We start from the raw sequence: 11,264 nt of genomic DNA on the forward strand, positions 1-11,264 counted from the left end.
GGTGCCTGATGGGTGCTTCTTGTCAAGTTTTAGTCGTCGGGACTCATTTCGAGCCTTAGAGGTCGTTTCTTGTCCGGTTGCCCTGTCTTCGACCTGGGAACCCAATTTTGGTCCTCGGGTCCCATTTTTTTTTGTCTCGCATCCCACTTTTGGCCTGTGGCCTTTTCGGGGTCGATTCTCGTTTTGGGCATCAGAGCATGTTTCTTCTCCTAAAACCCAATATTTGTTTATTAAGTCTCGGAACACATTTTTGTTCTCGTGGACCCATCATGGGTCTTGGAACGCATTTGTGGTCCTTGGGTCCCATTTTGCATCCCGAAACTTGTGTTTTGGTGCTTGATCCCTATTTTGGGTGCCCACCTTGCACCAAGTGCGCACCCGGGGCAAACCGAGCGCCTTGGTGCACCGGGGCAAGATCGAGCGTGCACCCGAGGCGCCCCGAACATGCACCAAGGTGCACTCGGCCCACATGTGAGCGCAGGTCGTTGCGCCCGAGGTGGTGTGTGGGCACCGCGTTGCAGACGGGACACTGCACGCACACGACGCCCCCTCCAGGTGCACGCACGTAGGCCGGGCCGGGTGCACACCCGACGCCCTAGCAAGGTGCGCGCACCCGGGCAGGGCTCACACTTGGCGAACGGGGCGCACTTCGCGAGGGAGGGTGTGCACCTCGACGGGGGTGGGTGGCCGGGGTGGATTCGCACGTGGGTCGCGGTTTGCTAAGTACACACTGCGACAAGCTCATAACGGGTGCGATCATACCAGCATTAGTGCACCGGATCCCATCAGAACTCCGCAGTTAAGCGCGCTTGGGCCGGAGTAGTACTGGGATGGGTGACCTCCCGGGAAGTCCCGGTGTTGCACCCTTTTTTAGTTTTTCGCCGGGCGTCGCAATGCTATTTGAATAAACCTTTTGCCCGTTTGCGTTCTCGTCGGGGCCGGGCCGGGCCGGGGTGCGCTGCCCGCACTACCGCGCGCGCGGGGGCGACACCGAGCGCGCACCCGAGGCACCCCGAGCACACAGGCCACGGTGCAACCCGGGCGTTGTGCGCGCACCCCGGTGCGCCCGAGGTGCTGCGCGCGCACCCAGGTGAAATCGGTGTGCACCTCGGCCAGTGCGCGCTCGGTCGAGTCGCGCACGTTGGCCAAGGTGCACGGTGATGTTTCTTACTCTAAGGTTCCGCACCAGACGCCCGGGACAGGTGAGCGAAGCTGGGCGGGGCCGGGTGCGCGGCCGGGGCAGGTGCACGCAGCTGGAGAGAGCTTTGGAGCACACTTCGGAGCGCACCAATGATGCGCTCCATTCAAAAGTTTCCTGAAAAGGCAAAAAAAGTTGAGATTATAGAATTTCCCACTTGAGAGATTGTAAAAAAAAAAAATTTAAAATGAAGGAAACGCGGGTGCCAAGGTGTGCGCAGCCCAGCCAAGGTGTGCGCACCAAGGCGCCCACCCTGGCGAAGGTGCACGCAAGGTGCGCACCCGAGGCAAACCGGACAATTAACCCAACTTTCGACTTCGCGCGCACCTTGGAGCGCACTTCGGAGCGCTCCTTGGTGCGCACCAATCTTGGGCACCTCGGAGTGCACCATGGCGCCCACCAAGGTGCGCACCCGGGGCAAACCGAGCTCCGACTTCGTGCGCACCTTGGAGCGCACGAAAGGTGCGCACCATGGCGCCCACCAAGGTGCGCAGCCCAGCCAAGGCGTGCGCATCAAGGTGCGCACCCTGGCGAAGGTGCGCACCCGGGGCAAACCGAGCTCCGACTTCGTGCGCACCTTGGAGCGCACAAAGGGTGCGCAACCCAGCCAAGGTGTGCGCACCCCGGTCAAACCGAGCTCCGAATCGTGCGCACCAGAGGTGCACGCCATCGTGCGCACCTTGGAGCACACTTCGGAGCCCTCCTTGGTGCGCGCCGATGTTGCGCACCTCGGAGCGCACCCGGGGAAAACAATGCAATTAACCCGACTTTCGACTTCGTGGGCACCTCGGAGCGCTCTCGGGTTCGCACCTCGGAGCACACCGAGGTGCGCACCTTTGATGCGCTGCCTTCACCAATTTCCAGAAAAGGCAAGAAAACATTGAGAAGGTGTGCGCACCGAGGTGCCCACCCTGGCGAAGGTGCACGCGAGGTGCGCACCCGGGGCAAACCGGGCTCCGACTTCGTGCACGCCGCACCTTGGAGCACACTTCGGAGCGCTCCTTGGTGCGCACCAGGGCGCGCAACCCAGCCGAGGTGCCCACCCCGGCGAAGGTGCACGCGAGGTGCGCACCCGGGGCAAACCGGGCTCCGACTTCGTGCACGCCATGGTGCCCACCGCGGCGAAGGTGCACGCGAGGTGCGCACCCGGGGCAAACCGGGCTCCGACTTCGTGCACGCCGCACCTTGGAGCACACTTCGGAGCGCTCCTTGGTGCGCACCATGGTGCCCACCAGGGCGCGCAACCCCGCCGAAGGTGCACGCGAGGTGCGCACCCGGGGCAAACCGGGCTCCGACTTCGTGCACGCCGCACCTTGGAGCACACTTCGGAGCGCTCCTTGGTGCGCACCATGGTGCCCACCAGGGCGCGCAACCCCGCCGAAGGTGCACGCGAGGTGCGCACCCGGGGCAAACCGGGCTCCGACTTCGTGCACGCCATGGTGCGCACCGCGGCGAAGGTGCGCACCCGGGGCAAACCGGGCTCCGACTTCGTGCACGCCGCACCTTGGAGCACACTTCGGAGCGCTCCTTGGTGCGCACCAGGGCGCGCAACCCAGCCGAGGTGCCCACCCCGGCGAAGGTGCACGCGAGGTGCGTACCCGGGGCAAACCGGGCTCCGACTTCGTGCACGCCGCACCTTGGAGCACACTTCGGAGCGCTCCTTGGTGCGCACCATGGTGCCCACCAGGCCGCGCAACCCAGCCAAGGTGTGCGCACCAAGGTGCACGCGAGGTGCGCACCCGGGGCAAACCGGGGTCCGACTTCGTGCACGCCGCACCTTGGAGCACACATCGGGGCGCTCCCGGGTTCGCACCGGCGTTGCGCACCGTGGTGGGCACCTCGGAGCACACCAAGGTGGGCAGCGAGGTGCGCACCTTTGATGCGATGCCTTCACTAATTTCCATAAAAGGCAAAAAAAAAACGAGATTTTAAAATTTCCGTTTTGAAAGATAGTGAGAAAAAGGGAATGCTGGTGCCATCTTGAGCCCGCCCTGGTGCGCAGCCCAGCCAAGGTGTGCGCACCAAGGTGCCCACCCTGGCGAAGGTGCGCGCCCGGGCAATTAATCCAACTTCCAACTTCGCGCGCGCCAGGGTGGGAGCGCACCCAACAACCGGGCCTGGGAAGAGCCAATGCGAGAAACCCCACCAAACGCTCTGACAAAAAAAGAGGGGGCGCTCCAGTAACCCCGCTTCGGAGCGCACCCTGGGCAAACCCAGCCAAGGTGCCCACCCCGGCCAAGGTGCAGGCGAGGTGCGCACCCGGGGCAAACCGGGCTCCGACAACGTGCACGCCGCACCTTGGAGCACACTTCGTAGCGCTCCCGGGTGCGCACCTCAGAGCACACCAAGGTGGGCAGCGAGGTGCGCACCTTTGATGCGCTGCCTTCACTAATTTCCAGAAAAGGCAAAAAAAAAAGGAGATTTTAAAATTTCCGTTTTGAAAGATAGTGAAAAAAACGGAACGCGCGTGCCATCTTGAGCCCGCCCTGGTGCGCAGCCCAGGTAAGGTGCCCACCCTGGCAAAGGTGCGCACCCGGGCAATTAACCCTACTTCCGACTTCGTGCGCGCCAGGGTGGCAACCGGGCCTCGGAAGAGCCAATGCGAGAAACCCCACCAAACGCTCCGACAAAAAAAGAGGCGGCGCTCCAATAACCCCGCTTCGGAGCGCAGCCGGGGCAAACCCAGCCAAGGTGCCCACCCCGACGAAGGTGCACGCGAGGTGCGCACCCGGGGCAAACCGGGCTCCGACAACGTGCACGCAGCACCTTGGAGCACACTTCGAAGCACTCCCGGGTGCCCACCGGCGTTGCGCACCGTGGTGGGCAGCGAGGTGCGCACCTTTGATGCGCTGCCTTCACTAATTTCCAGAAAAAGGCAAAAAAAAATGAGATTTTAAAATTTCCGTTTTGAAAGATAGTGAAAAAAAAGGAACGCGGGTGCCATCTTGAGCCCGCCCTGGTGCGCAGCCCAGGCAAGGCATGCGCACCAAGGTGCCCACCCGAGGTGCACACCCGGGGCAAACCGGGCTCCGACTTCGTGCAGGCCGCACCTTGGAGCACACTTCGGAGCGCTCCTTGGTGCGCACCATGGTGCCCACCAGGGCGCGCAACCCAGCCAAGGTCTGCACACCAAGGTGCCCACCCCGGCGAAGGTGCACGCGAGGTGCGCACCCGGGGCAAACCGGGCTCCGACTTCGTGCACGCCATGGTGCCCACCGCGGCGAAGGTGCACGCGAGGTGCGCACCCGGGGCAAACCGGGCTCCGACTTCGTGCACGCCGCACCTTGGAGCACACTTCGGAGCGCTCCTTGGTGCGCACCATGGTGCCCACCAGGGCGCGCAACCCAGCCAAGGTGTGCGCACCAAGGTGCACGCGAGGTGCGCACCCGGGGCAAACCGGGGTCCGACTTCGTGCACGCCGCACCTTGGAGCACACATCGGAGCGCTCCCAGGTTCGCACCAGCGTTGCGCACCTTTGATGCGCTGCCTTCACTAATTTCAAGAAAAGGCAAAAAAAAACGAGATTTTAAAATTTCCGTTCTGAAAGATAGTGAAAAAAACGGAACGCGGGTGCCATCTTGAGCCCTTCCTGGTGCGCAGCCCAGGCAAGTTGTGCGCACCAAGGTGCCCACCCTGGCGGAGGTGCGCGCCCGGGGCAATCCGGGCTCCGACTTCGTGCACTGCATGGTGCCCACCAAGGCGCGCAACCCAGCCAAGGTGCCCACCGCAGCGAAGGTGCACGCGAGGTGCGCACCCGAGGTGCACACCCGGGGCAAACCGGGCTCCGACTTCGTGCACGCCGCACCTTGGAGCACACTTCAGAGCGCTCCTTGGTGCGCACCAGGGCGCGCAACCCAGCCGAGGTGCCCACCCCGGCGAAGGTGCACGCGAGGTGTGCACCCGGGGCAAACCGGGCTCCGACTTCGTGCACGCCATGGTGCCCACCGCGGCGAAGGTGCGCACCCGGGGCAAACCGGGCTCCGACTTCGTGCACGCCGCACCTTGGAGCACACTTCGGAGCGCTCCTTGGTGCGCACCATGGTGCCCACCAGGCCGCGCAACCCAGCCAAGGTGTGCGCACCAAGGTGCACGCGAGGTGCGCACCCGGGGCAAACCGGGGTCCGACTTCGTGCACGCCGCACCTTGGAGCACACATCGGGGCGCTCCCGGGTTCGCACCGGCGTTGCGCACCGTGGTGGGCACCTCGGAGCACACCAAGGTGGGCAGCGAGGTGCGCACCTTTGATGCGATGCCTTCACTAATTTCCATAAAAGGCAAAAAAAAAACGAGATTTTAAAATTTCCGTTTTGAAAGATAGTGAGAAAAAGGGAATGCTGGTGCCATCTTGAGCCCGCCCTGGTGCGCAGCCCAGCCAAGGTTTGCGCACCAAGGTGCCCACCCTGGCGAAGGTGCGCGCCCGGGCAATTAACCCAACTTCCAACTTCGCGCGCGCCAGGGTGGGAGCGCACCCAACAACCGGGCCTGGGAAGAGCCAATGCGAGAAACCCCACCAAACTCTCTGACAAAAAAAGAGGGGGCGCTCCAGTAACCCCGCTTCGGAGCGCACCCTGGGCAAACCCAGCCAAGGTGCCCACCCCGGCCAAGGTGCAGGCGAGGTGCGCACCCGGGGCAAACCGGGCTCCGACAACGTGCACGCCGCACCTTGGAGCACACTTCGTAGCGCTCCCGGGTGCGCACCTCAGAGCACACCAAGGTGGGCAGCGAGGTGCGCACCTTTGATGCGCTGCCTTCACTAATTTCCAGAAAAGGCAAAAAAAAAAGGAGATTTTAAAATTTCCGTTTTGAAAGATAGTGAAAAAAACGGAACGCGCGTGCCATCTTGAGCCCGCCCTGGTGCGCAGCCCAGGTAAGGTGCCACCCTGGCAAAGGTGCGCACCCGGGCAATTAACCCTACTTCCGACTTCGTGCGCGCCAGGGTGGCAACCGGGCCTCGGAAGAGCCAATGCGAGAAACCCCACCAAACGCTCCGACAAAAAAAGAGGCGGCGCTCCAATAACCCCGCTTCGGAGCGCAGCCGGGGCAAACCAAGCCAAGGTGCCCACCCCGACGAAGGTGCACGCGAGGTGCGCACCCGGGGCAAACCGGGCTCCGACAACGTGCACGCAGCACCTTGGAGCACACTTCGAAGCACTCCCGGGTGCCCACCGGCGTTGCGCACCGTGGTGGGCAGCGAGGTGCGCACCTTTGATGCGCTGCCTTCACTAATTTCCAGAAAAAGGCAAAAAAAAATGAGATTTTAAAATTTCCGTTTTGAAAGATAGTGAAAAAAAAGGAACGCGGGTGCCATCTTGAGCCCGCCCTGGTGCGCAGCCCAGGCAAGGCATGCGCACCAAGGTGCCCACCCGAGGTGCACACCCGGGGCAAACCGGGCTCCGACTTCGTGCAGGCCGCACCTTGGAGCACACTTCGGAGCGCTCCTTGGTGCGCACCATGGTGCCCACCAGGGCGCACCCGAGGCAAACCGGGCTCCGACTTCGTGCACGCCGCACCTTGGAGCACACATCGGAGCGCTCCCAGGTTCGCACCAGCGTTGCGCACCTTTGATGCGCTGCCTTCACTAATTTCCAGAAAAGGCAAAAAAAAACGATATTTTAAAATTTCCGTTCTGAAAGATAGTGAAAAAAACGGAACGCGGGTGCCATCTTGAGCCCTTCCTGATGCGCAGCCCAGGCAAGTTGTGCGCACCAAGGTGCCCACCCTGGCGGAGGTGCGCGCCCGGGGCAAACCGGGCTCCGACTTCGTGCACTGCATGGTGCCCACCAAGGCGCGCAACCCAGCCAAGGTGCCCACCGCAGCGAAGGTGCACGCGAGGTGCGCACCCGAGGTGCACACCCGGGGCAAACCGGGCTCCGACTTCGTGCACGCCGCACCTTGGAGCACACTTCAGAGCGCTCCTTGGTACGCACCAGGGCGCGCAACCCAGCCAAGGTGCTCACCCCGGCGAAGGTGCACGCGAGGTGCGCACCCGGGGCAAACCGGGCTCGGACTTCGTGCACGCCGCACCTTGGAGCACACATCGGAGCGCTCCCGGGTTCGCACCAGCATTGCGCACCTTTGATGCGCTGCCTTCACTAATTTCCAGAAAAGGCAAAAAAAAGAAAAAAATGAGATTTTAAAATTTCCGTTTTGAAAGATAGTGAAAAAAACGGAACGCGGGTGCCATCTTGAGCCCGCCCTGGTGTGCAGCCCAGGCAAGTTGTGCGCACCAAGGCACCCACCCTGGCCAAGGTGGGTCACGGGGTGGGTCCTAGGGTGGGTAACGGGGTGGGTACTAAGGTGCGTGCCAAGGTGGGTCATAGGGTGGGTGCCAAGGTGGGCACCAGGGTGGGTGTGCACCAACCCTAGCCAGGGTAGGTCACGGGGTGGTTGTCGGGGTGGGCGTCAAGGAGCCAAGGTGGGTGGCAAGTAGCCAAGTTGCGTGCCAAGGTGGGTGTCGGGGTGGGTGCCAAGGATCCAAGGTGGGTGCCAAGGAACCAAGGTGGGTGTCTGGGTGGGTGCCGAGGTGGGAGCCAGGGTGGGTCCCAAGGTGAGTGCAAAGGTGGGTGCCAGGGTCAAGGTGAGTGCCAATGTGGGTTCCAAGGTGCCAGGGTCAGGGTGAGTGCCAATGTGGGTTCAAAGGTGCTAAGTTGGGTGCGAGGTTGGGTGCGAGGGTGGGTGGGTGCCAAGGTGTGCTAGGTGGAAGCCCGGGTGGGTCGGCATCCCATGGGTGTCGAGTTGGGTGCCTGATGGGTGCTTCTTGTCAAGTTTTAGTCGTCGGGACTCATTTCGAGCCTTAGAGGTCGTTTCTTGTCCGGTTGCCCTGTCTTCGACCTGGGAACCCAATTTTGGTCCTCGGGTCCCATTTTTTTTTGTCTCGCATCCCACTTTTGGCCTGTGGCCTTTTCGGGGTCGATTCTCGTTTTGGGCATCAGAGCATGTTTCTTCTCCTAAAACCCAATATTTGTTTATTAAGTCTCGGAACACATTTTTGTTCTCGTGGACCCATCATGGGTCTTGGAACGCATTTGTGGTCCTTGGGTCCCATTTTGCATCCCGAAACTTGTGTTTTGGTGCTTGATCCCTATTTTGGGTGCCCACCTTGCACCAAGTGCGCACCCGGGGCAAACCGAGCGCCTTGGTGCACCGGGGCAAGATCGAGCGTGCACCCGAGGCGCCCCGAACATGCACCAAGGTGCACTCGGCCCACATGTGAGCGCAGGTCGTTGCGCCCGAGGTGGTGTGTGGGCACCGCGTTGCAGACGGGACACTGCACGCACACGACGCCCCCTACAGGTGCACGCACGTAGGCCGGGCCGGGTGCACACCCGACGCCCTAGCAAGGTGCGCGCACCCGGGCAGGGCTCACACTTGGCGAACGGGGCGCACTTCGCGAGGGAGGGTGTGCACCTCGACGGGGGTGGGTGGCCGGGGTGGATTCGCACGTGGGTCGCGGTTTGCTAAGTACACACTGCGACAAGCTCATAACGGGTGCGATCATACCAGCGTTAGTGCACCGGATCCCATCAGAACTCCGCAGTTAAGCGCGCTTGGGCCGGAGTAGTACTGGGATGGGTGACCTCCCGGGAAGTCCCGGTGTTGCACCCTTTTTTAGTTTTTCGCCGGGCATCGCAATGCTATTTGAATAAACCTTTTGCCCGTTTGCGTTCTCGTCGGGGCCGGGCCGGGCCGGGGTGCGCTGCCCGCACTACCGCGCGCGCGGGGGCGACACCGAGCGCGCACCCGAGGCGCCCCGAGCACACAGGCCACGGTGCAACCCGGGCGTTGTGCGCGCACCCCGGTGCGCCCGAGGTGCTGCGCGCGCACCCAGGTGAAATCGGTGTGCACCTCGGCCAGTGCGCGCTCGGTCGAGTCGTGCACGTTGGCCAAGGTGCACGGTGATGTTTCTTACTCTAAGGTTCCGCACCAGACGCCCGGGACAGGTGAGCGAAGCTGGGCGGGGCCGGGTGCGCGGCCGGGGCAGGTGCACGCAGCTGGAGAGAGCTTTGGAGCACACTTCGGAGCGCACCAATGATGTGCTCCATTCAAAAGTTTCCTGAAAAGGCAAAAAAAGTTGAGATTATAGAATTTCCCACTTGAGAGATTGTAAAAAAAAAAAATTTAAAATGAAGGAAACGCGGGTGCCAAGGTGTGCGCAGCCCAGCCAAGGTGTGCGCACCAAGGCGCCCACCCTGGCGAAGGTGCACGCAAGGTGCGCACCCGAGGCAAACCGAGCTCCGACTTCGTGCGCACCTTGGAGCGCACGAAAGGTGCGCACCATGGCGCCCACCAAGGTGCGCAGCCCAGCCAAGGCGTGCGCATCAAGGTGCGCACCCTGGCGAAGGTGCGCACCCGGGGCAAACCGAGCTCCGACTTCGTGCGCACCTTGGAGCGCACAAAAGGTGCGCAACCCAGCCAAGGTGTGCGCACCCCGGTCAAACCGAGCTCCGAATCGTGCGCACCAGAGGTGCACGCCATCGTGCGCACCTTGGAGCACACTTCGGAGCCCTCCTTGGTGCGCGCCGATGTTGCGCACCTCGGAGCGCACCCGGGGAAAACAATGCAATTAACCCGACTTTCGACTTCGTGGGCACCTCGGAGCGCTCTCGGGTTCGCACCTCGGAGCACACCGAGGTGCGCACCTTTGATGCGCTGCCTTCACCAATTTCCAGAAAAGGCAAGAAAACATTGAGAAGGTGTGCGCACCGAGGTGCCCACCCTGGCGAAGGTGCACGCGAGGTGCGCACCCGGGGCAAACCGGGCTCCGACTTCGTGCACGCCGCACCTTGGAGCACACTTCGGAGCGCTCCTTGGTGCGCACCAGGGCGCGCAACCCAGCCGAGGTGCCCACCCCGGCGAAGGTGCACGCGAGGTGCGCACCCGGGGCAAACCGGGCTCCGACTTCGTGCACGCCATGGTGCCCACCGCGGCGAAGGTGCACGCGAGGTGCGCACCCGGGGCAAACCGGGCTCCGACTTCGTGCACGCCGCACCTTGGAGCACACTTCGGAGCGCTCCTTGGTGCGCACCATGGTGCCCACCAGGGCGCGCAACCCCGCCGAAGGTGCACGCGAGGTGCGCACCCGGGGCAAACCGGGCTCCGACTTCGTGCACGCCGCACCTTGGAGCACACTTCGGAGCGCTCCTTGGTGCGCACCATGGTGCCCACCAGGGCGCGCAACCCCGCCGAAGGTGCACGCGAGGTGCGCACCCGGGGCAAACCGGGCTCCGACTTCGTGCACGCCGCACCTTGGAGCACACTTCGGAGCGCTCCTTGGTGCGCACCAGGGCGCGCAACCCAGCCGAGGTGCCCACCCCGGCGAAGGTGCGTACCCGGGGCAAACCGGGCTCCGACTTCGTGCACGCCGCACCTTGGAGCACACTTCGGAGCGCTCCTTGGTGCGCACCATGGTGCCCACCAGGCCGCGCAACCCAGCCAAGGTGTGCGCACCAAGGTGCACGCGAGGTGCGCACCCGGGGCAAACCGGGGTCCGACTTCGTGCACGCCGCACCTTGGAGCACACATCGGGGCGCTCCCGGGTTCGCACCGGCGTTGCGCACCGTGGTGGGCACCTCGGAGCACACCAAGGTGGGCAGCGAGGTGCGCACCTTTGATGCGATGCCTTCACTAATTTCCATAAAAGGCAAAAAAAAAACGAGATTTTAAAATTTCCGTTTTGAAAGATAGTGAGAAAAAGGGAATGCTGGTGCCATCTTGAGCCCGCCCTGGTGCGCAGCCCAGCCAAGGTGTGCGCACCAAGGTGCCCACCCTGGCGAAGGTGCGCGCCCGGGCAATTAACCCAACTTCCAACTTCGCGCGCGCCAGGGTGGGAGCGCACCCAACAACCGGGCCTGGGAAGAGCCAATGCGAGAAACCCCACCAAACGCTCTGACAAAAAAAGAGGGGGCGCTCCAGTAACCCCGCTTCGGAGCGCACCCTGGGCAAACCCAGCCAAGGTGCCCACCCCGGCCAAGGTGCAGGCGAGGTGCGCACCCGGGGCAAACCGGGCTCCGACAACGTGCACGCCGCACCTTGGAGCACACTTCGTAGCGCTCCCGGGTGCGCACCT

At 63.1% G+C, this 11,264-nt stretch overlaps 2 non-coding genes across 2 annotated transcripts; both read left to right on the top strand.

Annotated features, from left to right (window-relative positions):
- Positions 1-748: 748 nt before the first annotated feature.
- LOC131870986 (5S ribosomal RNA) lies at positions 749-867 on the top strand. The gene has a single exon (XR_009369283.1). It is a non-coding gene; the product is annotated as a 5S ribosomal RNA (ribosomal RNA).
- A 7,817-nt stretch (positions 868-8,684) lies between these two features.
- Positions 8,685-8,803, top strand: LOC131870975 (5S ribosomal RNA). Its single transcript, XR_009369272.1, has one exon. It is a non-coding gene; the product is annotated as a 5S ribosomal RNA (ribosomal RNA).
- Positions 8,804-11,264: the final 2,461 nt, after the last annotated feature.

Source organism: Cryptomeria japonica, unplaced genomic scaffold, assembly GCF_030272615.1.
Source record: "Cryptomeria japonica unplaced genomic scaffold, Sugi_1.0 HiC_scaffold_363, whole genome shotgun sequence".
In the NCBI taxonomy this organism is placed as follows: Eukaryota; Viridiplantae; Streptophyta; class Pinopsida; order Cupressales; family Cupressaceae; genus Cryptomeria; species Cryptomeria japonica.